This window comes from Chelonia mydas, chromosome 7 (assembly GCF_015237465.2).
Source record: "Chelonia mydas isolate rCheMyd1 chromosome 7, rCheMyd1.pri.v2, whole genome shotgun sequence".
Taxonomy (NCBI): Eukaryota; Metazoa; Chordata; order Testudines; family Cheloniidae; genus Chelonia; species Chelonia mydas.
In genome coordinates, this window is record NC_057853.1 from 2,815,232 (window position 1) to 2,838,376 (window position 23,145).

Consider the following 23,145-nt stretch of genomic DNA (forward strand, 5'->3'; position numbering starts at 1 on the left):
GGGGAAGTGTACACAGTGCTTAGCAGAGAAAATAGTCAATATAAAAAATATTACTGCCTTTCCACAGCCAGGGAGCCATTTTATCATGAAAGGTTTGTGTATAAAGAGCAAACTATACATATTACCAATAATCTGCTGTACAATCTTTTTCACAAAGTTGCTTTGTCCCTCAGAGGAGGTGACGGATAATGGTGTTAACTGCAGTAATTCTGGGCTGACATGGGAAACATACCAGAGTATAATCTCCTGTCAGTCAACGTCACGGCGTTATATGGGAAACACTCAACTCTAATGGAACTAATCCTGCCCTCTTTCAGCAGGGAAAACCCCTCTGAAATAAACAGAAGCCTATCTTGGGTATGGAAAAGGCCCCACTCCAGCCATAGGATCCTGTAGCATGGATCCCTGCTTCCCATGCCTAATGCCACGGATGGAAATGGGATTCTGCAGGAGCCCAGGACATCCAGATGCAGGACTGAGCCAGCGCTGTGACCCCCCCCATGACGGTACATGGAAGGGCCAGGTTCTGGCCTCCTACCCTTTATTAGTACAGAGTCTGCTGCAATGGGGCCAAAATCCTGATTGGGGTAGAAGGCTAGATTCTGACTTGTAAAAATATCCCCAGCTCTGCAAGACCACAAACTGGATCTCTTCACACAAAGGGTGGAGGGATACAAGGAGGCAGGAGCAAAAGCAGCCAAAGCAGGGACTTCAGAGATTCAGAGAACTTCCTACCATTTTGCCTGGACTACGTTTTCCCTGTGCTGATTAGCTATTAGCTTCAGCCCCCTCCATCTCTCTCATAGGCTACGTCTAGATTTGCACTGGGAGGTGTGCTTCCCAGATCGCATCGACATACCCTAAAAAAACCAGTGCATCCGTGGTCGCATGGGCTGCAGCTCAGGTTAGCAGCTCAAATACGTACCTGGGGGTCAGGCAGGACTGTACTTGGGAGCTAGCTTGAGAGATTCAAATGTAGACATGCACCCATAGTATCTTCACCTCAGCTGCATTCCACACCTGCCTCTGTCACTCTCTTCTTCCCGGCCCTGTCTCTCTCACTTCCTTCCCCTCTTAATTAATGTCACACCCTGCAAAAAGGGAATTTGTGGCAGTAACAGGCCATGTGCTGCCGTCACACTGTTCACTTTGCTGGTGTTTTCTACCCCTCTTCCTACCCTGTGTCTGTCTGGTCTATTCAGATTGTAAGTTCTTGGGGGCAGGAACCAGCTAACAGTCTGAGTTTGTATAGGGCCTAACACAATGAGACCCCATTCTTGGTTGGCCCTTAGACATTACCATGCTATACACAAGTAATAAAACAATAATAATAAGGAGGTGATGAATTAGCACACTATTTCCTCTGACCCAGGACACGTCTGTTTTCTATAAAACAGGCTTAAAAGTATATTTTCTATTGTCTTTTTTGGTAAAAATTTCCAGAGAATGAATGTTGTCGTTAGGAAATAAATTTGAATAAGGCGGCATATAGAAAAGAGTGATTTGCAAACAAGCACACATGTACGTACATGAGGCAACAAAATTGCCTTCATCTTCTTACTCTGTTTTGTTGCGGATTTTAAGTATCTCTGTCTCAGGTGAACTGGTTTTTTCCTATCAAAACAAAAATTTCAGAGGGCTGAAAACTGCCAACTGTGGGAGTGGTAGCATGTGAAATTGCTTTCTTGAGTCTTCATACGCTCTGCAATTATCAATGCTAGCAATACAAAAACTCTCAGCTCACACTGGGCTACAGAGCGAGACATACAGTGTGGAATGTTTAAGAGGCCACAGTGAATATGTAAATCCTCTGGCAAGATGTGTGCCATGTCCTCCACTGGCGGGGGCACTCCAGGTACTAACCTACTACTTTTACCAGTGAGTGGAGGCGGGGGTTGCACACATATTAGAAGCCTGTGCTTTGGTGCCAAAGGTCCTAGGTTCAAACCCTGCTAAACTAAAAAAATAAAATTAAAACAAACAAGAGAAAGATACTACAAATAAGGACCTTTTCTAGACATAGTTTATTAAAATTGGCTTATCTCAGGTCGAACAACATTGCAGGTATCTTTTTCCAGTATCTTGGTATTTCATAGCTATCATGCAAGGACATAACTCCGTGATAAACATAACGGTATGAGTTTTGCTGGGAAGGCCGTATGCATGGGCATTTAAGGTCCAATTCAGTGTCCACTTAAGTCAATGGGAGTCTTTTCATTGACTCTGAGGGGAACAGAGTCCGGCAGACTTCCCCCATCCACCCTGGGGTTACCCCTCCAGTCACACATGCCAGGATTCCTGCACATGTATCTTCCACGGGGTGGACACTAACAGTTGAACAGGGAGGAGGTGCGCTGCCTGAGTGGCATAACACCCTTCTGGATGCTGAGGGAGGGCGGCAAGAACAAGGGTACTAGACATTTTTTTTATAATGGGGCTGCTGAAAGCCTTCGAATGGAACTGTAAAACCCCCTATATAACAGGAGACATGCATTCGCTTGCTCTTATTACTTCAAACCAGAGGGAGCAGCCAGACCCCCAGCAACCCTAGTTCCAGGGCCCCAGACAAGAATGCATTTTTCTAGGCCTTTAGGAAAGGTACCATGTTTTCTCCGGCAATGCCATAGTAACTGGCCCAAGTGTATCCACCAGTGCAGGTCCGTGCTAACTGCCCCATCTCTCTTAGGGCTGGTCTACAGTGTGCCGGGATAATTATATCGCAATAGAAACTCATATAGCTAAGGTGGTACAACCTCTTACTATGCAGTGGCAGATTAGCCCCATGCCCAGGGGCCCCAGCCAATTGGGGGTCCTGGAAAAATAGGCGCATCGCAGACCCCGATCCTGGGGATGGGGTGTGGGGGCTTGCCCTGTTCTGCCCACCTGGCGGGTCGGGTGCAGGGGTTACCCCTACCCACTTGGAGCTCCTGCGGGAGCGGGGTCAGAGCACGGGGGTTTCCCCCTCACCCGCTCGGCTCTCATGCTGGGGAGCAGGGTTGGAGCTCAGGGGTTTCCCTCACCTGCTTGGCACTCGTGCTGGGGAGCGGGGTCAGCGGCTTCCCCCGCTCCTCAGCTCCTTGGATCGCCGGGGTGGCGGGCGGAGCGGTGCAAGCCCCTGCGCCCTGACCCCACTTCCGCTGCAGTAGCGCTGGGGGTGGGTGGGAACTGCAGGTGGGAGGGGTGGGTGGGACCCCACACTTGCTCTGGCCCAGGGCCCCACAAGAGGGTCATCGGCCTCTGTTACTACGAGCACTGTTTGGCTGGCAGAACGGTGCTCAGAATGGGAGTTTATGTCTATACTGACACAAGCGCCTCTCTATCAGTGTAACTGCACCCCCACAAAGGTGCTGTAGACTTTCACTCTATCGATTTCTAATTCGCTAGGGTTCAAGCAGCACAAAAACTCTGTTTAGACAAGGCCTCCGGAAGGCATGGCCTTGTCTAAACAGAGTTTTTGTGTCTAATCCCAAACACCATGCCCTATAGCACCACGCTGGGTCATGGGATCAGGGCTCGTTCCCTCAGAGGGAAGGTTGTCATGCAGAGCTTAAATTCAGACAGAGCTGTCCGGAGTGGTGTTACGATAAACATTTTCAAACCTGCGGGGCCGAAGCCCTGAGCCTCGCTAAGCCCCGAGGCCTGGCGTACCTTGCAGGGCAGAAGCCCCAAGCCATGGTGCTTCCCACAGGGCAGAAGCCTTGAGCCTGCATGCCCCATGGGGCAGAAGCCTAGGGCTCTCAGAAATATTCTGTGATAATTTAAGCCCCGGAGACCCCAGCAGCCCTGAGGATCTCCCCAGATGGCAGTACTCAGCAGGCCAGACTACAGGATTTGGTGGGATTGGAGCAGTGAGTGTTATTTTATGTACTGTCTATGGGCCAGAATGTGCGCAGATCTCCTATGGATTCAAAGGGTGGAGGTAGGCACCAATATCTTCCCCTGCACCACTGAGCACTGTAGCAATCCCAGCATGCCCTGTGCTCTAGGAGAGTAACATCTTGCTTCAGGGGGGTGGGAACAGGATGCAGAAGGGGGGCAGAAGGAGGAGGGGTTCCAACTCCCTCTCCAAGGGGCAATGGTGCAGGACTGCTTCACTGGGGGAGCAATTTTCAAAATGCTGGAGCAGATTGCTTCCCCCCCATACCCTTGGAGAAGCAGAGGGCATGGATCAGCATTCATGTCGCACTCCCCATCAGTACCCGGCCGGGGCAGCTAATGATCCAACCAGAGGACCAAATTCAGTGATGAATTGTGGTCACATGCCACCTGAGGCATGTTGTGCGTACGCTAAGAAGAAGACCTGCAGAAGCTAGAGGAGAGATTGTAGCTATATGGGGCAGTGCCGCTCCATGCCACCCCCAATGCAGGGCTGTGACCAAAAGCCACGACCTACGCTGGAATGCATGAGGCCAGACTTTGAGAGAAATTAGCCCCACTTCAGCGACCCACTTAAGCATGTGCTCAACTTAATGCCAATGAGACTTAACCAGGTCATTAAGTGCTTTGCTGAATCAAGCACACCATTCCCCACCCTTCGAAATCAAACCAGCTGTTCCCACCATATACAACAATGGAATTACAATTTTCTTAATAAATAAATAAATACATTAAATTAAATTAAATTAAATACATCTAAATTAGAAATGACATTTCCTCTTAAACATCCAGCAGGTTACCAATGTTAGAAACGTAAAGTAAATTAATAACACCAGATTAGTACTACAACAGAAATGAACACAATCTTTTCTTTAAATAAAATTCCTATTATACTGGGGATGTCACTGAGATATTAATAGTGTTTAAACATAAATCCTTCCGCCCATGAAGCCAACATAATTGTGCACGGCATGCTAGCTATTCTATTCACTTTGGAAATTCAGCCTTAAAACATTTTAGCTTAAGCCTTGTCAGTACTAATCCTAATGCCAAGATGTGTTGTTGTTTTATTACTGTGCATACATGAAAATGGAAAACCTTCATGTACGATTACAGGGTGCAGTAACAACCTCCCCTCATGCCTCATTAAGGAATGAAGCTGTTACTCGGCACCAAATGGGATTCTGGGATAAAAGTGACATGGGACTCCCCAGCCCTGGCATCCTCTGCTAATACACATGTACCTAGCCAGCTGTGGGACTGTAAACATATGTCCCTTCGAGTACACTGAATTTTCATCTAGCAGGCAGTTAAAAAGAAGAGAAAAGCAGGTGTCATAAATATAAAGGGAAGGGAAAACACCTTTAAATCCCTCCTGGCCAGAGGAAAAACCCTTTCACCTGTAAAGGGTTAAGAAGCTAGGATAACCTCGCTGGCACCTGACCAAAATGACCAATGAGGAGACAAGTTACTTTCAAAGCTGGAGGAGGGGGGGAAACAAGGTTCTCTCTGTCTGTGTGATGTTTTTTGCCGGGACCAGAGCAGGAATGCAGGTCAGAACTCCTGTAAAAAGTCAGTAAGCAATCTAGTTAGATATGCGTTAGATTCTGTTTTGTTTAAATGGCTGGTAAAATACGCTGTGCTGAATGGAATGTATATGCCTGTTTTTGTGTCTTTTTGTAACTTAAGGTTTTGCCTAGAGGGATTCTCTATGTTTTGAATCTGATTACCCTGTAAGGTATTTACCATCCTGATTTTACAGAGGTGATTCTTTTACTTTTTCTTTCATTAAAATTCTTCTTCTAAGAACCTGATTGCTTTTTCATTGTTCTTAAGATCCAATGGTTTGGGTCTGTGCTCACCTATGCAAATTGGTGAGGATTCTTATCACGCTCTCCCCAGGAAAGGGGGTGTAGGGCTTGGGGGGATATTATGGGGAAGGGAAGACATTTCCAAGTGGACACTTTCCCTGTTCTTTGTGTAACACTTTGGTGGTGGCAGCGTTTAACCTAAGCTGGTAAGAATAAGCTTAGTGGGTTTTTCATGCAGGTCCCCACATCTGTACCCCAGAGTTCAGAGTGGAACCTTGAGAGCAGGGGAGATGGATTTGGCTGAGGCAGCTAATGGGCTGCTGTCTACTCCTGGCTGAGAAAAAGACGGCTGTGTTGTCTACAGAGCCTGGACTGAGGGGTGGGAGTAAAATCCTGTGGGTCAAGGACATGGAGGGGGTGAGAGGACAGCTGGCAGGACAGGAGCTAGAAGTCTGCCAGGAGGAAGTGACGATGAGGCAGAAGCAGGAGAAAGAGAGGAGGCAGAAAGGTGGGTGGGTGGCAATATTCACTCCCCTTTAGATAGTCTTCCTTTTTGATCCCCTTGCCTCTCCTGGTGTCTTTGTATGGACCTGTCAGAGCAGGGATTGATTAAAATAAAATTAAAATAAAAGGGAGACACTTTGAAGCATCTTTTTATTTGTCCCTGTTTTACAATCTACCCCAGGCCCAGCTACCCGGCTTTTCAATCTTCCAGAAAGGCGCCCTGCTGACCTTGAAATGTCAAATAGTTATAGGGGGCTGAATCAAAAAGTGATTACTTTGTGTGATCAGGCAATAGTTTTGCACAGGTTTGTGTTTTTTTTCTAATTCTTTGCTATAAACGAAAGGAGAGCTCTGGCATAAGAGAGGTCCTGGTGAAAGCATTGTGCTTTCAGAGACGGCAAGAACGAGCTCTTTGAAAAAATCAAACCCTAACTTTCAGCAGTGTAGGAACGCTGCAGAAATAAAAATACACAGTGGGATGTGCTGTGCTGTGTACTCACGTACACAAGCATGTGGTATTCTGGTAGCGCTAAGGCAGGGGTTTTCAAAACTTCATTGTACCACAACCCCCTTCTAACAACAAAAATTCTACACGACCCCAGGAGGGGGATCCGAAACCTGAGTCTGCCTGATTCCCACTGCCCTGGGTGGGGGAAGCCAGAGACCAAGACCAAGCCCCACTGCCCTGGGCAGGGAAGGGGTCAAAGCCAAAGCCCAAGGGCTTCAGCCCCAGTCAGGGGGCCTGTAACCTGAGCCCCACTGCCCAGGGCTGAATCATCTCTTAGGCTTCAGCCCCGGGCGGTGGGGCTTGGGCTTCAGCCCCAAGCCCCAGCACGTTGAAGCCAGCTCTGGCGACCCCAGATTGGTGTATGCAGGGAGTGCAATATTTTAGCACAGCAACTTCCCACACAAAGCAGATTTGGTGTCGCTTGGCTGCCTTAAATGAATTAACCCTTCCCCTCGTAGAAGGCAGTTTCCACAGTACCGCAGCAAAACCAATGCATTGCAGCAGAATCCTGCAGCCAAAGAACAGTATATTACTGCCTTCTGGGCAAATCCGACTGCTCCCCCATCCTTGGGCATTGAGAGCCCAGGGCTCTCCACTGTGCACAGAGGGGCAGCATATCTGGAACCCACCTAAGGGATGTACACCCCTGCCTGCTGCAGAACTGGCCTGCAATGGGGGCTTCAGTTTTGCATTGTTATAGATATGGTTGGTGCCTTGGTCTCCATCCTATAGGGTTCCACAAAAATCCCAGCCTGCTCCAGAGTAAGGAAACTCCCAAGGCTCCCCCTGGTTTTTCTGTGGGTCACAGAGCGCCTGTCAAAGGTCTAGAGCGGTGGTTCTCAAACTTATTTTGATGCCTCTACTTCTTTGTGTCTGCCGTTTATACCCCCCCACCACCACACAAGTACATATACCGATAAAAAACTAATCTGCATGCAACGCTCACTAAATATTGCAGACAGTAAGGCATTGGTTCAAACACAGCCAACGAGCCATTGGAATAAGAGCAAAAGCAAAACTGTGATTGTGGTCGATGCTGACAGCTAAACGTGCACCCCGCGTCGTAGCAACCGGGTTAACGTACAGATGGCAACGGCTTTGTATAATGCTAGGCACACTTAACAGAAATCCATCAAAATGCACAGCGCCATCTAGGGGCCTGATAGGTCTGGAGGAATCAGCTTTTCACTCACAGCAATGAGTAACTAGAAATGTGCACAGTAAGGTTTTTCCCAAAAGCGTCTCACACCCCCAGAATACAGTCTGTGCCCCCGCCCAGTTTGAGAGCCCGTTGTCTATAGCAGCCTTCAGTGTGCTCTACAGTACAGGGGCATCAGAAGCTTTGAGGACCATGTTATGGTTGTCTGACTTGACCGCTAAACAATCGGTCCTCACCAGTTTCTCACTGAGGAAAGGGAGCTACTTATATCCTGGCCCTCCTTCCCAGCACGCTTTGCTCTCAGGTGTACACTTCCCAGTATCTGCCTGAGAACTACAATTCCCAGGTTGTCTTGGTTCTGGCCTGAACTGGGAACAGAGCTGTGCTGTGCGGGGTAGAATGCTGTAATGGATAGGCATGCCCTCTTACACCAGCTCCTGGGCCATTGCTGGGGAAGTCTAGAGGTGGAATGAGGGAGAAGCAGGTCCTCTGGTTCTGCTACAACACAGATCTATGGGCCGTTTCCCTCCACTCTGGTAGCTCGGGCTCTGTGAAGGCCTGAGGCAGCAGTAACAACCTTGGAGCAGCTCCATACCCAAAAGGACCTTCCTCAACCACCCAAGCCCTATGAAATTCCCCTGTGCCAAGCCTGCTTATTTCAGCATGGCTTAGGGAACAGGATTTGCCCATATCATGTGTTTGGATTACTGTCACCAGCTATTGGGGTGTCTGGGATGTATGGGAGAGGTAGTATCTTTGAGTGATTGGAACTGCCGCACTCCTTGACTGGTCCTCTTCCTCTCTGGTCCTCACTGTACCCCCAGCTCTCACCTGTGGCTCCAAGTAGCTGTAAGTATGCGACAGCAGCCACACCCCAGTACACTGCCTCAGCAGGTGGACTAAACTAGGTGAGGGTAACCGGAAGTGTGGAAACTGACAGTGATTTATGGATTGCCCTCCCCAAGCATACGAAGACTGTTCTGGTAGCCAAAGTGAAAGAGACCATATATTGGTCCAACAGTTTGAAAAGCAGTGCAGCAATGCATTGTGGAAGGTGAAGGGCAAGATGGGGCACTACAGAAGTCAAGGCTAGCCACTGCAGCTAAAGAAGCCTCCAGTTGTAACAGCCATTGTGCCACTGGGCCAAGCTTCAGCAGCCGAGAGAATGGGATTGTCCCAGTGCAACGACTCTCCCATTTTAATCAAGCTCATGCACATGTCATTCATGCACATCTCACTTCAAACATCCTCTGGTGATGGGGGAGTGGCAAAGTGACTGGTGAAGATGATCCCTGGCAGTCATAGCCACAAGCCTGCACGCAGGCGGCCTGGGACACTGGTTGCCCATCCCCGACCCAAGGGCAGCGGGGAAGCTCGGCATCACCCCAGGTGACAGAGCAGCCCTTTTTAGGACTGCACTGCTCTCACTTTTGTAAGGGAAGGGGCTAGAAAAGATGCCTCAATCATTGCCTGCCCAAATTAAATCTGGCTGGCTTACTGAGGATGGCGGATCATCCTCAACGCAGTCGAAAACCAAAGATACCTAAAAAGGCACTAAAGGTTGCTGTTTGGAACATCAGGACTGTGATAGACAAAGATGATACAGCTCTCCTTTCAAAAGAGCTAGCCTGGTATGACATTGACATTGCAGCACCCAGTGAAGCTAGACAGGCAGACGAGGGCATTACAGAACCGGCTGGCGGTTACATCTTCTTTTGGAAGGGATCAGAACCACACCAAGATAGAATACATGGAGTGGGAATTGCCATCAAGACCAAACTTTTGCAACGTCCTGAAGACTTTCCAGTAGGCATTAACAAAAGACTCATGAAACTCTGGTTACCACTAAATAAATCGTGATTTGCTAACATCAGTGCATATGCGCCCACCTTAACAAGTCCTGATGATGCTAAGGAACAGTTCTATTCTGATCTCGACTCTGTCATCAAGTCAAGACCACGAAGTGACAAACTAATCATCCTAGGAGATTTCAGTGCAAGAGTAGGTAAAGATAACCACAACTGGCAAGGTGTCATTGGAAAAATGGCATGGGAAAAATGAACGAAAATGGTCTCTTACTCCTAAGCAAGTGTGCAGAACATACTCTGACAATTACAAATACCATCTTCAGACAGGCAGACAAATATAAAACTACATGGATGCACCCCAGATCCAAACAGTGGCATCTAATGGATTACATCATTGTCCGATAAAGTGACATAAGGGATGTCAGGATCACCAGAGCCATGCGTGGAGCAGAATGTTGGATGGATCATAGAATGATTAGGTCAACACTGAATCTATACATTGTACCCACATGCCAGAAATGCCCAAAAACAATCAAGATGTCCCCTGATATCGTTAAACTAACCCATGCATCCTATCGAGACAAGCTACAAAGTGCACTAGAAACCAACTTGGGTGATACCCTGTCTCATGGGAGGAAGTCAGAGACCATACAAAAAACGGCAACTGATGTCCTTGGATGGAAGAAAGGGGCTCACTGTGACTGGTTTGTTGAAACCTATGAGAAAAATCACAGTACTTTTGAAAGAAAAAAGTGAGGCTTTCCATTATCTGGCAAAATGGTATTCAGTCAAGGTTCGCTCATGACGGCTGATGGCAGGACAGTCAAAGGCAAATGTGGCATGGAACAGAGATGGGTTGAACATTTCAGCCAACCGCTGAACAGACCATCCTCAACTGAAACAAGTGCTAGTAATCAGATACCTCAAAGGACTGTTCAGTACCACCTTGACTCACCACCCTCACTGGAAGAAATAGAAAAGGCAATCCGTTTCATGTGCTCAGGAAAGTCCTTGGGTAGAGATGGAATACCTGCAAAAATATATAAATCTGCAGGTCCAAAGGTGGTAACAACACTCCAGAAGATCCTTACTGACATCTGGGACAATGAAGAAATGCCACAAGACTTCAAAGATAGCACAATTATTCCTTTATTTAAAAATTAAGCCAGCAAAATGGTCTGTGATAACTATCGTGGGATCTCTCTCCTATCTGTCGCTGGAAAAAAATCTTTGCTCTTGTCCTCTTGAACCGACTGATTTCGTCTGTCTCAGAAGCCAATCTACCTGAGACACAGTGCAGATTCAGACCTGGTTGTAGCACCATAGACATGATTTTCAGTATCAGGCAAATACAAGAAAAATGTATTGAACAAAACACGAATCTGTTCAGTGTTTTCATTGATCTGACAAAAGCACTTGATACAGTCAATAGAGAACGATTACAGATGATCCTCAGCAAACTTCGTTGCCCACCAAAACTGGTAAAGATCATTCGTTTATTTTATGAGGGGATGCAAGGTCAGGTACTTTTTAATGAAGATCTCACTGACTCCTTTCCCATTTCAAGTGGAGTCAAACAAGGCTGTGTCCTTGCCCCTGTACTGTTCAACCTCTTCTTCACCCAAGTTCTCAACCATGCTACAAATGGACTCATCAGAGGCATATGCATCAGATACAGACCCGATGGCTCAGTCTTTAATCTTGCAAGGCTTAAAGCAAAAACAAAAGTAAGAGAACTACTAATCAGAGAAGCACACTTTGCAGATGATTGTGCCTTCCTAGCACACACGGAGGGAGATCTCCAGTGCATTGTAGATCACTTCGCTGAAGTATCAAAATTGTTTGGCCTCACAATCAGCCTGGAGAAACCTGTGGGGCTGCACCAGTCATCTCATCACCGCTCAGGGCCATATCCCCAAGCACCTCCATGAGTGGAATCCAGCTAAAGCAAGTTGACGGTTTTGCCTATCTCGGCAGCAACATCTCTCATGATGGACCTCTTGACAAAGAGATCACGAACAGGATACAGAAAGCTTCTCAGTCATTAGGAAAGCCACAAAGTCCTGAAATCCCACAACATAACCCTCTCAACAAAAATAAAACTTTACAATGCTTTTGTGTTGACATCTCTCCTCTATTCCGTACAAATGGCCTATCAAACAGCTAGAGGCCTTCCATATGAGGTCTCTGTGCACCATTTTGGGGATCTGCTGGCAGGACAAAATTACCAACCTGGAGGTTCTCCAAAAGTCACATGCCACAAGCACTGAGGCCATGCTAATAAAAGCCCAACTACACTGGGTTGGACACGTCATTTGGATGCCTGAACATCAACTCCCCAGAAAAATGTTCTATGGAGAATTGGCACAAGACATCGGAATCAAGGCCACCCCAAAAAGGACGACAAGGACAGTATCCAAGAACAGCATACACTTTGGTGCAATAAAACCGGATGATTTTGAGAAGGCTGCGTTAAATAGATCAGCCTGGCAACACACAACTCTCAGAGCTTTCCAAGCCTTTGAAGAGGTCAGAACTAATCGATTGCTAGCTGCCAGGGAAAGTGTCATACTACTACTATAGCTACCAAGACGCTCACCAATGACTTTGTCTGCCCAATCGGCTCACGAGCATGCACACTAAGCTTTGGACTTCAGAGTCACTCCAGAATCCACACAAAGAGAGAGCATGAAAACATCATCGTCGAACCGACGGACCACACGGACACCAGCTATTAGCCTACCACAAATACAACACAGCTACAAATACACTGCAAACCACAAATACTGTAATCTATACATTTATTCTCTGCAGTAAACATGTGATTTTACTGAATTTCAGCAATTACAAGTGCTTCATCCTTTCCTTTAGCCAGGCAGCAATATAAATGTGTTTAATTAACGCACCCTGCCAATTACATCTGAGGACAGCATTGCTGAGACTGTTGGTCCTAATTATTTTAATATTCAGGAGAACCACTTTAACATAACAAGATAATTACTCATAGATAAGGGTTTACGAGAGCCAAAATCTTTCCTTTATTTTCTCTATTGCTAGGTTGGCCCTTGATACACTTCTAGGCACACCTTTGATTTAAGATGAAAAATTGTAACTTGTGAGAGCCCCACATGTGAGAAGAGAAATAACGATATGCAATCACTGCTAACATGACAGCAAAATATATTTACTATGTATAACATGCAATTAAGTTATAAGTGGAATCCAAGAGAATCAATTTATTTATTGTAAAGGATCATTTTAGATCTACTGAATTCATCAGCTAAGAATTCTTCGTGTTCCGCTTTAATTCACCACTAAATGCCAATTGTCCTTTTGTTAATGTAGCTTGTGAGTACTTAAATCCTTTTCCCATTGTCCCACTGGTCTTAATGTGACTATCAATGTAAGGACTATTAATATGATTTAAGGTTGAGATTTTTATCAGTTATACATTGCTATTAACGCAGACCCAAAGAATCATCTTCTAGGGGCTCTTCTGACTATTTTATATACATGCATATATTCATTAAACAGGTAACTATTTTTAAAAAAAGAGTTTCTGCTGCCCTGATGGACAAAATATTTTGCATCTCTCTCTCTCTCTGTACCTATTAATTGTGCTATAATGGGAACGCAGCATATTTAAACTAGTGGAACGACTGAGCAGTAAACAGTCCATTCTTGGATTCTGTATCTGTAGAAATCTTCTCTTAAGGAACTCATATGTCACCCAACACATTATGTGTGCATCTGTCATTGTACAGTTTTTTAAAGGGAGAATGGGAAGGTCAGATATCAGTGTTCCACGTGAGGTATGTAGGATTATAATATAGATTAAGGACCTAATCATGCAGGCTAGGGACACCATCGCTGTGCACCCTAGATAATAGACATTGATGGAACTATCCTCCATGAACTTTAGTTCTTTTTTGAATCCTGTTATAGACTTGGTCTTCACAACATCCTCTGGCAAGGAGTTCCACAGGTTGACTGTGCGTTGTGTGAAATATCTAAACAGTTGTGATGAATTGGTGACATTCATCCAGATAATAGGCAAATGTTAAAGGAGACATAAGTATAATGTTTGCAAAGTTAGATTAATGTAAAATACAACCCTGGAGTTATATTAACCAATTACAGAAATGGCATGTAGCTGTAACCCTCCCGCTCAATTCATAAAAAACAAATCCCAGCCATATTTATGTATTGGGGATAAGAGCTGGGGCTCATAGGAAACTAGGAGATGAGCTGGGAAAGCAATTCAACAGGAAGTTAGGCTGCTTTTACTCCATTCTGGAGTCAGAGCACTCAGATATGGACTCACTACGCAGATGGAAGGATTGTTTTTCCCAGATGGGGTTCAATAATTAGATATTTTTAATGAAGACCAGGACAATGATTGAGGCTTGGATGCTGTTGGCTGGGATAAAGTAATGGACGGCAGATGAAGCAAATTGCTAATCTGCCTGGTGGCACAAAGTCAACGCCAATCAAACACATTTTTCAAAGGTGAATCACATTCCTTTAGTGGTGAAGGGCTAGAAATGCAGCCATCCCACGCATATGGGGAGCGTACACTCCAACTGACACAACACATCACTTCCATGGGTGGGAGTGCCCAAGCTTCGCTACAGAATCCTATAAAAGTTAGAGATGGGAAATATCTGCCAGAGAGTTCAGTCCATATCCCTGCCAAAAATATTACCAGTAATGCATTCCCAGTTTTTAGTCTTTGGTCCAGTCTATTTTCAGTTGTTCCAAACAATGGCATTTGACATGCAGATAGGTACCTCAGGCATTTCTGGTCAATTACAGTAAGAATGATAATCTCTCCCTGTGCCCCTTGCCTACCATCATACACACTGGATACATACTTAAAACTCAGTAAATTCAGGATATCCCAAGCCAGCACCAATTTGTAAAATAAAACACTGTAATCCACTGGCAAATACTAAGAAGATTTACTTATCCCCAGACTACACTAAATTACTAAATTAAGAGAGCAGGGAATTTAAGTGCTAACACTGTACGGAGACACCAAAGAAACAAATACCAAATCCCTGCTAAAATTCCTGATGAGACAAACATATAATTCAGCTCCAAGCAAGACAAATTCCACTAAAATTTCAAATGAGACAAAGACAGTTATTTCCTCACGAAATAAACATACGGCTGAATTTCTACCCGAAGAAATCTAAATAAATTCCAAATGGACAGACCACACCCGATAAGGGAAAAATGTGCAGCACGGATATCACATGTGGCCTTCACGAATAAAATAATGCTCAAAGCATGTGTATCACTGCATACCAGTAGTGTATAAAGGAACTGAAATACCTATTGAGCGGAAATGAAAGGCGTTGGATTCCTGAAAGACTCAATCTATTATTCTTGGCAAAACAAAATTATATTGGTCCTGCCAGAACAAAGTTGGAAAGTGTGAATTCCTGGCAATACAAAGATAACAGTGGAGTTCCTAGCCAAAAAAGTACATCATTCTTGGTGAGACAAGCATATTGTATGGCTTGATTTGCTGATAAGACAAATTTGCATTAGTGGACAAGTAATACCATACAGAAGTGGGTAACAAAAGAAAACACTATAGTTCAAGCAAGTCATTTGAGTTTCTTTATGAACCATATCACAATGATATATTTCACATCCACAGATGAGTAGTGAGTCTTTCCTCATGGGAATATTTTCTGGGGTTTGGGGAGGCAGGGAAAAAATTATTAACATCTTCATCATTTCAGCAACACACAGGTTGCAAATTTTCAAAATACAGAAACAAAAGCAGCACATCGGTCCATAAAAATGTAACACACGTCAGGAAAAGTGTTCTGCACATTGACTTATAAGCCAAGAGAACCTCAAATCCATTAAAAAATAAAGCCATAGTTATAAAAGGTACAGGACATTACCAAATGTCCATTATCAAAGCCAGCAAGCTACTGCAACTTGGTTGTCAAGCTTGCAATGAGTAAAATTCAGTATTTGTCTGTAACCTTGTTTGTGTTCAGGATCCTTGAATTTTCTCCTTCACTTATTTTAAAGTCTAACTGAAAATGCCATGTTGGGTTTTTTTTCCTGACTTGGATTAAAACCATTTCACTGGTGCAGAATGCCAAAATATATATCTATTTTTTCCTTGTGATGCTTTACCTTGCTTTGGCAAGATGAAACAAATGTTTGTCCCATTCTCCTGTAGATTTTCTTAACTGATACATATTCTTTCTTCATCTGTGTTCAGTTGCGAACATACAGAACGGGTGGAGAAATTCTGTGATTACCATGAACAGGACTATGATTCTGTCACCATCATTTTTCATAGATGCTGTGAGAAGGGCAGAAGTCACAGAAACCCACTTTTAAAACACCAGCATTTTTTATTTTAAATAACCTTTCTTTGGCATTCTTAGTGAGAAGAAGAAGAACCCCTGTCCTGAGATCACAGATGCTGGGATGGACCTTTGTAAATCAAACCTGACCTTCCAAATGTTTAAGAATAAAAACTGGCTGTTTTTAGCCTAAGAAGAGAACTCATGACCCCTTTGAGGAATCTTTGTGTCTCTGTGGTGTTGTCATTGAGATCATGCTCTCTATTACACAAGGTGCAATGGATTACACCAGATGACCAAATTACTGTTGGCGTTCAATCCTCAGGGTGCTGAGCACACTGGCCTCCATCAAGCAAATCATTTAAGCATGTGAGCAGTCCCAGTGAGCATGGGCATAAGTGCTTTGCTAGATTGAAGTCTTCAGTGAAGTGTGTATACCCATTTACCTCCCTCCTACCAACCAGTTATCCCAAGATGTCGAGTTAAAGATAATATTTAAATGACATTTTATTACTTTGTCTATTCTGATAACAGAATGAAAAGCAAATACAGTGCAATTTTGTTACCGAAACATTTGGTTAGTTGAAAACCCTCCATGGAAAAGTAAGGATGAGCATGTTATAACGTGTTTCAGTGCGTTCCTTACCGAGACAGCTGATCAACATTAGATTTGGAAAACTGGATAAAATTCAAATGCACAAACTACAGTTCCCCCGAAAGAGATAGAAGGTCTGATTCTCCACTGCCTCATCCCTGGTGGGGTGACTGATCCCAATGCAGAGTGAGTGTAAAACACTAGCACATCAAAGGGACTCAAAGTACCAGAGTTCAGTGGAAAGGGCCCAGAAAGAACCATTCTAAATAGAGGACAGCAAAGGAGATGGGGAAACAGGATGGGAGTAGGGGATGATCGAACACCAGATCATTTTAGGGGTTGTCACCTGTGTCATGGTTGATGTAGGTATTAATTGGAGGTGATGTTTATTGGCTGTCTGATCCAGCGCCAATTGAAGTTAACAGGAATCTTTCTACTGGCATGAATAGGAGCTGGATCAGGCCCTGTTGACACTGTTCTGTGAGACAACAGATGCCTTCAGCTCCTACTGAATTAAATAAAAGATGAAGGTGCTCAGCTCCTCACAGGATAGGGCCATAAATGACCCATATCAGGCTTTAGTGAGACATATTAGACAATTTCATGTTCACTTCTACTCCAAATACAGCTACAAAAGTGCCTTCAGCAGTGTTATCCTCGGTTTAGAGTTGTGTGTCCAGTAATTTATTTTCAATTTTTCTCTCTATGTATTCAGGAAGTAAAGTCTCAGATATTTACAAAAAAGAAAACCAAAAAACCCCACACTGAGTAACACTAACTACATAACTCCCGGGACAGGTGAGAAACCCAGCCAGCTGCTCCGATGTAGGATCTCCTATTTATTCTTTAGCTGCAAATTAAGTACAGAATCTTGGCCCTTCATATCTGAAACTTTAATTACTGTAGCACTATCCTCAATACTTTTCAATCCTTTCTCCTCTCTGGAATCTGCCTGTGGCATGTTACATTTAGAAGGCTATTTTTCATCTCTACTCCTAAAGAGAAGATATCCACTCTTCAAAAGAGATAATAGCAAATGATTCACTGATTCCAGGAGGTGAAGAAAGCATTCTAACATTCCTTTATCAGAAACCATTGTATAATATTTCAAATTGTGATTTAGGAAACTTATTTCTACATCAATGTCACCAAGACCTGAAGAAAGCTATGTATTTCCTGCCTGATTTCAGAGGTAAATTGCCAGTGATGATATAATAGCAACTGCATCTTGTAAACTACTCTCCACTGTCTAGTCTCATTTCAACTTTATGATTATTATAATAATTCTGGAGAACATCTTGTCTAACTTCTTCAAGAACAGTTGTGCATATGCTGGAGGTGTCATCTTCATTGAGGCTTAGTGAGATGGGGTGGATTATGCCCTGAGGCTTCCTGCTAGAGTCCTCATGGCCCTACCACACCCTGCCCCAGAAAAGGGCAGTGGAGGGAGTCCTCCAAGCAGCCCAGAGTGGCAGCATGGGACACAGCCAATCAGAGAGGGGCTTCAGGGAGCAGCCAATCTGGGCCCAGCAGGCCCATATAAAAGGAGCTGCAGTGCAGCAGAGTTCAGTTCTTTGCTGGAACTAGAGGAGTGTGGATGGTGTGCCAGGCTGGCTAAGGGAGCTATAGGACACTGCTGGCTGAGACCAGCGGGAGTGAGAAAGAGCTCCAGGCTGGCAGCTGGGACTCAATCAGTACAAGGCTTCGAGGCAAGGTTGAAGAATATACTGGGGCCATGGGGAAGTGGCCCAGGGAATCATAACAGCAATGCAACTTAATTAAAGGGACTTGGTGGATTGCTGGTATCTTTAGGGTCCCTGTACTCGAATCCAGAGCAGAAGGTGGGCCTAGGTCCTCCCCACCAGCCACTGATGAAATGGTCTGGACTTTGATTCACCCCCGGAAGGGGAACTGAACTATTTAGCAGCCCAGCTGGAGAGCTAGGGCCAGAAAGGCCCAGAGAGACAAAGACTAACCAAGGAGAGAGCCCTGAGGGCATGGGCCCACACCGGGGCCGGGACTGCTTGAAGAGCGGGGACAATTTGAGAGAGCCCAGAAGGGGCTGAGGGACAGTCTGAATCAAGGTACTGGGCAGATTGAAGACCAAGCCTAGGGATAGGGCTGCAGATAAAGAGACCTTACAGAGGGCACTGAGATAGGCCCCCTGTTGCACTTAGACTCTGGGAAGGGTTTGATTTTTATCTTGCATACAGACGGTGTGTGACTCGGCTACAGAGAAAGTGCAGGCATATGCATTTGGACAAGTAGCTCACGAGAGGTGAATGCCACCCTGTTACACTTAGACATTAGCATCTTTTGACCAGTAAACACGAGTTAAGCTACCAGAACTATAGTCTTAGAGCCAGTTTGTAAGAAATAGGATTCTGAAGTTAGGCTCCTAAATCCATAGTCCATACCTAAATGAGTAGCCTAATTTTCAAAAGTGCTGAGCACTCAGCAGTTCTCAGTGTGGTGAAGAATCATCTTCTGGCCTAGGAGACACCTTCAGCCCAAGAAATATATCATTACATCAGATAAATATTTAAATACTTTTATGTTACAGGCTGCTTAAAAATATTCAGAGCTTTATATTCTATCTGCATGGCAGCAAGGCTTGCTCAGCTGCCAAGTTTGTATTGGCTCTTTCGCAGCAGGTGACATGTTGCCTCATCTCTCCCAGTTTATACTTGTGTTTTTCTTAAAGCACCAGCTCCTGGGATCATGTGATTATGGGCAAAACTTATCTTTCTCTAAAAAAATTTCCTAGCTCTTCTGGTTGTGGGGGAAAAAAATTAGAACGTGAACCAGAAAAGCTGGAAACCAGAAGGCAAATCAAAAGAACCAACTATTGATCATTTTTAACATCTTATGATTTGGAGGGCCTGATTCTTGACTTTGGAATGCTGTGGGTTGGCAGTAATGCCAAGCACAGTTAGTGTAGCTCAAAGAAGGACTAACAGAAGGTTCTTTCTCTTGCCTTATTTTTCAAGGTTTGCACTGGCTCCAATGCTCTTCCACCAGGCTTGTCGCTTTCCCGCTGCATTGTCAGCGCATCGTTCAAGGTGTTCGGGGAGCCAAGTGAGGGGACAGAAGAAGATACCTCTCCTGTAGTTTAAGTCTCCCAACGTTACTTCCACTCAATTCTGTGGATATAACCTAACGAACATCTCTGCAAGCAAGAAAAGAACATGCCCCTACATGTAGGCTGCACTATACCAAATAATCATCATAAATAATTAGCACTTACAGTATATGGCTCTTTGCATTCCCAAATCACTAGAGAACATTACGGCTTGCTTCTCAGGTGCTGAAGCATTGCATTGTTGTATATAATGTGAGGAGAATTAAACACTCCAAAGCTGTACAGTTATGACCCAATGACACACCTGCTAACTACTCTGAATACTCACTGGTCAGTTTGAAGGCTTTTAAAATAATAAGCTATGAGTAGCAACATCCTGTTAATAATTACTAAGAAAAGTAGAAAAACAATACAAAGCAGCAGACCGTGCATCCAATCCTTATGGTTAGATGGAAATAGAGAATGGAAACCAATATGCATTTTAACAAATCTCTTGTCACAAGTAGTCTCATACTGTACTCCTCTGCTGTGTGAAACACATGTTTTGAAGCTCCTGAAAATTAAAAGGAAGGGATGGGATCTATGTTGGAGTGGGTTTTTTCCTCCTCCTTGTGGGCAAGGGTGATCTAGTCAATATAGTGTCGTTGCACTTTCAGAAAGCTTTTGACAAGGTCCCTCACCAAAGGTTCTTAAGCAAAGTAAGCAGTCATGGGAAAAGAGGGAAGGTCCTCTCATGGATCAGTAACTGGTTAAAAATAGAAAACAAAGGGTAGGAATAAATGGTCAGTTTTCATATGGAGAGAGGTAAATAGTAGGGTCTCCCTAGGATCTGTACTGAGACCTCTCTTATTCAGCATACTCAAATAATCTGAAAAAGGGGTCAACAGTGAGGTGGCAAAATTTGCAGATGGTATAAAAATTACTTAAGTCCAAAGATGACTACAAATTGTTACAAAGGGATCTCACTAAGCTAGGTGACAGGGCAAGAAAATGGCAGTTGAAATTCAATATTGATAGGTGCAAAGTAATGCACATTGGAAAATATAATCCCAACTACATGTATAAAATGATGGTGTCTAAATTAGCTGTTACCACTCAAGAAAGAGATCTTGGAGTCATGATGGATAGTTCTCTGAAACATCCACTCAAGGTGCAGTGGCAATGAAAAAAGCTAACAGAATGTTAGGAAAGGGATAGATAATAAAATAGAAAATATAATGCTACTATATACATTGATGGTACACCTACACCTTGAATACTGCATGCAGTTCTGGTCACCCTATCTCAAAAAAGATACATTAGAATTGGAAAAGGTACAGAGAAGTGCAACAAAAATGATTAGGGGTATGGAACAGCATCTAAACAAGGAGAGATTAAAAAGACGGGCCTGTTTGGTTTAGAAAGGAGATGACAAAGGGGAATATGATAGAGATCTATAAAATCATGAATAGTGTGGAGAAAGTGAATATGGAAGAACGAGGGGTCACCCAATGAAATTAACAGGCAGGAGGTTTAAAACAAACACAAGGAAGTACTTCTTCACACAACACACAGTCAATCTGCAGAACTAGCTGCCAGGGGATGGTGTGAAGGCCAAAGTATAACTAGGTTCAAAAAAGAATCAGATAAGTTCATGAAGGGTAGGTTCATCAATGGCTACTATCTAATCGGTCAGGGATGCAACCCCATGCTTCAGGTGTCCCTAAATCTCCAATTGCGGAAGCTATTTTGAGTGCAGAGACTGTGTGGTTGTACTTGGTCTTTGCAACAGTTGGATGATAGGGCATTGACTTCAGTAGGGCCAGGATTCTACCCAAGGTGTTTAGAGAAGGAGATCTGCAAAGCTGCCATGTGACTCGAGGGCCATTTCCAAATGCAGAGCTTGAAGGAAATTTGAAATGCCTCATATGCCAGCGTTTGGCACTCCAGCAGATCTGGAGAGAAGGCTTTCGTTTTTATTCACCAAGCATCTTCATGTTTTTGACTATGATCAAACAAAGGAATTCTGACGGCAAACCCTTCCGTTCTATATCATTTCATGTCGGTTTGGTATGTTAATCAAAGTGTCAGGCATGGCAGAAAAGAACTCATTCAATCCCCAAATGAAGAGAAATCTGAGCTTTTTACAACCGGCACATTTTCCAGTGGATAAGCTTTTTCACAAAGTAATTATTTCACCTTCCTGAAAGATTACTGATTACTCACAGAGGGAAAAACTAAGAGAGGGGGCTTTTATCTTCTCTATGTTCCTACAGTTCTTGTGCAAACTTATACTTGTTACCATGAAAAATGACAAATTTGCCATCTGATCAAAATGTTAACAAGGTGAGTGTCAGCGAGATGGATCACTCACTGTCACTGCAAGCCAGAACATGAGGATACATTGATATTTCTCAATATAGTCACTGCTTCCCCAATGTTCACTAACAACATTTCTACTCCGAGTGTAATAAATCACGCAGAAATAACAAGCCGTACAGGATCTCTAGCATATGATAGATTTGTCGTAATAGCACTATCTGCAAGGTAGAAAACAATTGGTAATGATCTATAGAAAGACCTAATCAACTGCCATTTGCTATAATATGCCAGATGAAGCCAAGATATGAAATCCATGGGGTTCTTTAACCACTCCCCTCACACACACAGGGAGCCCAGCTAGGAAAATGATATGAGGAATGAATGAGCAGTGGGGATCAGAGAAGTAGAGAAGAAAGTTAACAGCACGCCTCAGATGCAATCATTAAATTATACACTGCTGAACAAGGAGAGGATAATCACAGATGCTGAATAGTTCCTTAACACTGATAAAAGGTTTTGCAGAGTCCATTACTTTATTTCCTTTTTATTTCTTTTCCACTGATTTCTGTGTTTTACAAAGCACTTACATGAAAGTGAAACACATAATGGTTAGTGAGTAACCAATGGGAAAATGCCCGTATTCAGTTGGAAGGGAGCCTCCAAACACCGAGGGTAGGATTTGCCAGGACGCTCCGGCTGCTTTGTACTGCTCTGGTGACGCAAAGCAAACAGCTGCTTCACATGCCCGGCGTGGCACAAAGCAGCTGGAGAGTCCTAGGTCCCAGAGTTCTTGCTAAAGCACAAATAATTCAGCCCCTTTTAGGGAACAAAACCCTACAGTCTCCTAGTGGCACAGGGAAAACACACAGGGCTACATGCAGTTCAATTCCAGTTCCGCCAACACAGATACTCGGCTTGATATCACCACCATGATCTCTTCGCAAGGAACTCAATGCCTGCCCATGTGTTAGAACCTATTCATTCACTTGTAAAACTCCCGGCCTTCCATGATCTCTATTCTCACCCTTAGGGAGATATTTTCTAGGTCTAGATAGAAGCTGGGCTAATACTGCACTGATTATGCCCTGTACAACCCCATGGGCTTCCAGCTGGGTTGCAGAGAATGTACGGTAAGTCAGAATAAATCCCCCCCAGCACACACA

At 44.3% G+C, this 23,145-nt stretch overlaps 1 protein-coding gene and 1 long non-coding RNA gene across 26 annotated transcripts in view; one reads left to right on the forward strand and one right to left on the reverse strand.

The window, feature by feature from the left end:
* Positions 1-23,145, reverse strand: part of FHIT (fragile histidine triad diadenosine triphosphatase) — a 1,053,300-nt gene that overhangs the window by 107,204 nt on the left and 922,951 nt on the right. The gene's annotated exons all lie outside the window — the stretch shown is intronic.
* Positions 18,168-19,841, forward strand: LOC122466749. Of its 2 annotated transcripts, none has more exons than XR_006292510.1 (2): positions 18,168-18,683; positions 19,590-19,841. It is a non-coding gene; the product is annotated as an uncharacterized LOC122466749 (long non-coding RNA). The 2 variants fall into 2 exon arrangements; XR_006292511.1 differs by lacking the exon at positions 18,168-18,683 and adding an exon at positions 18,737-18,877.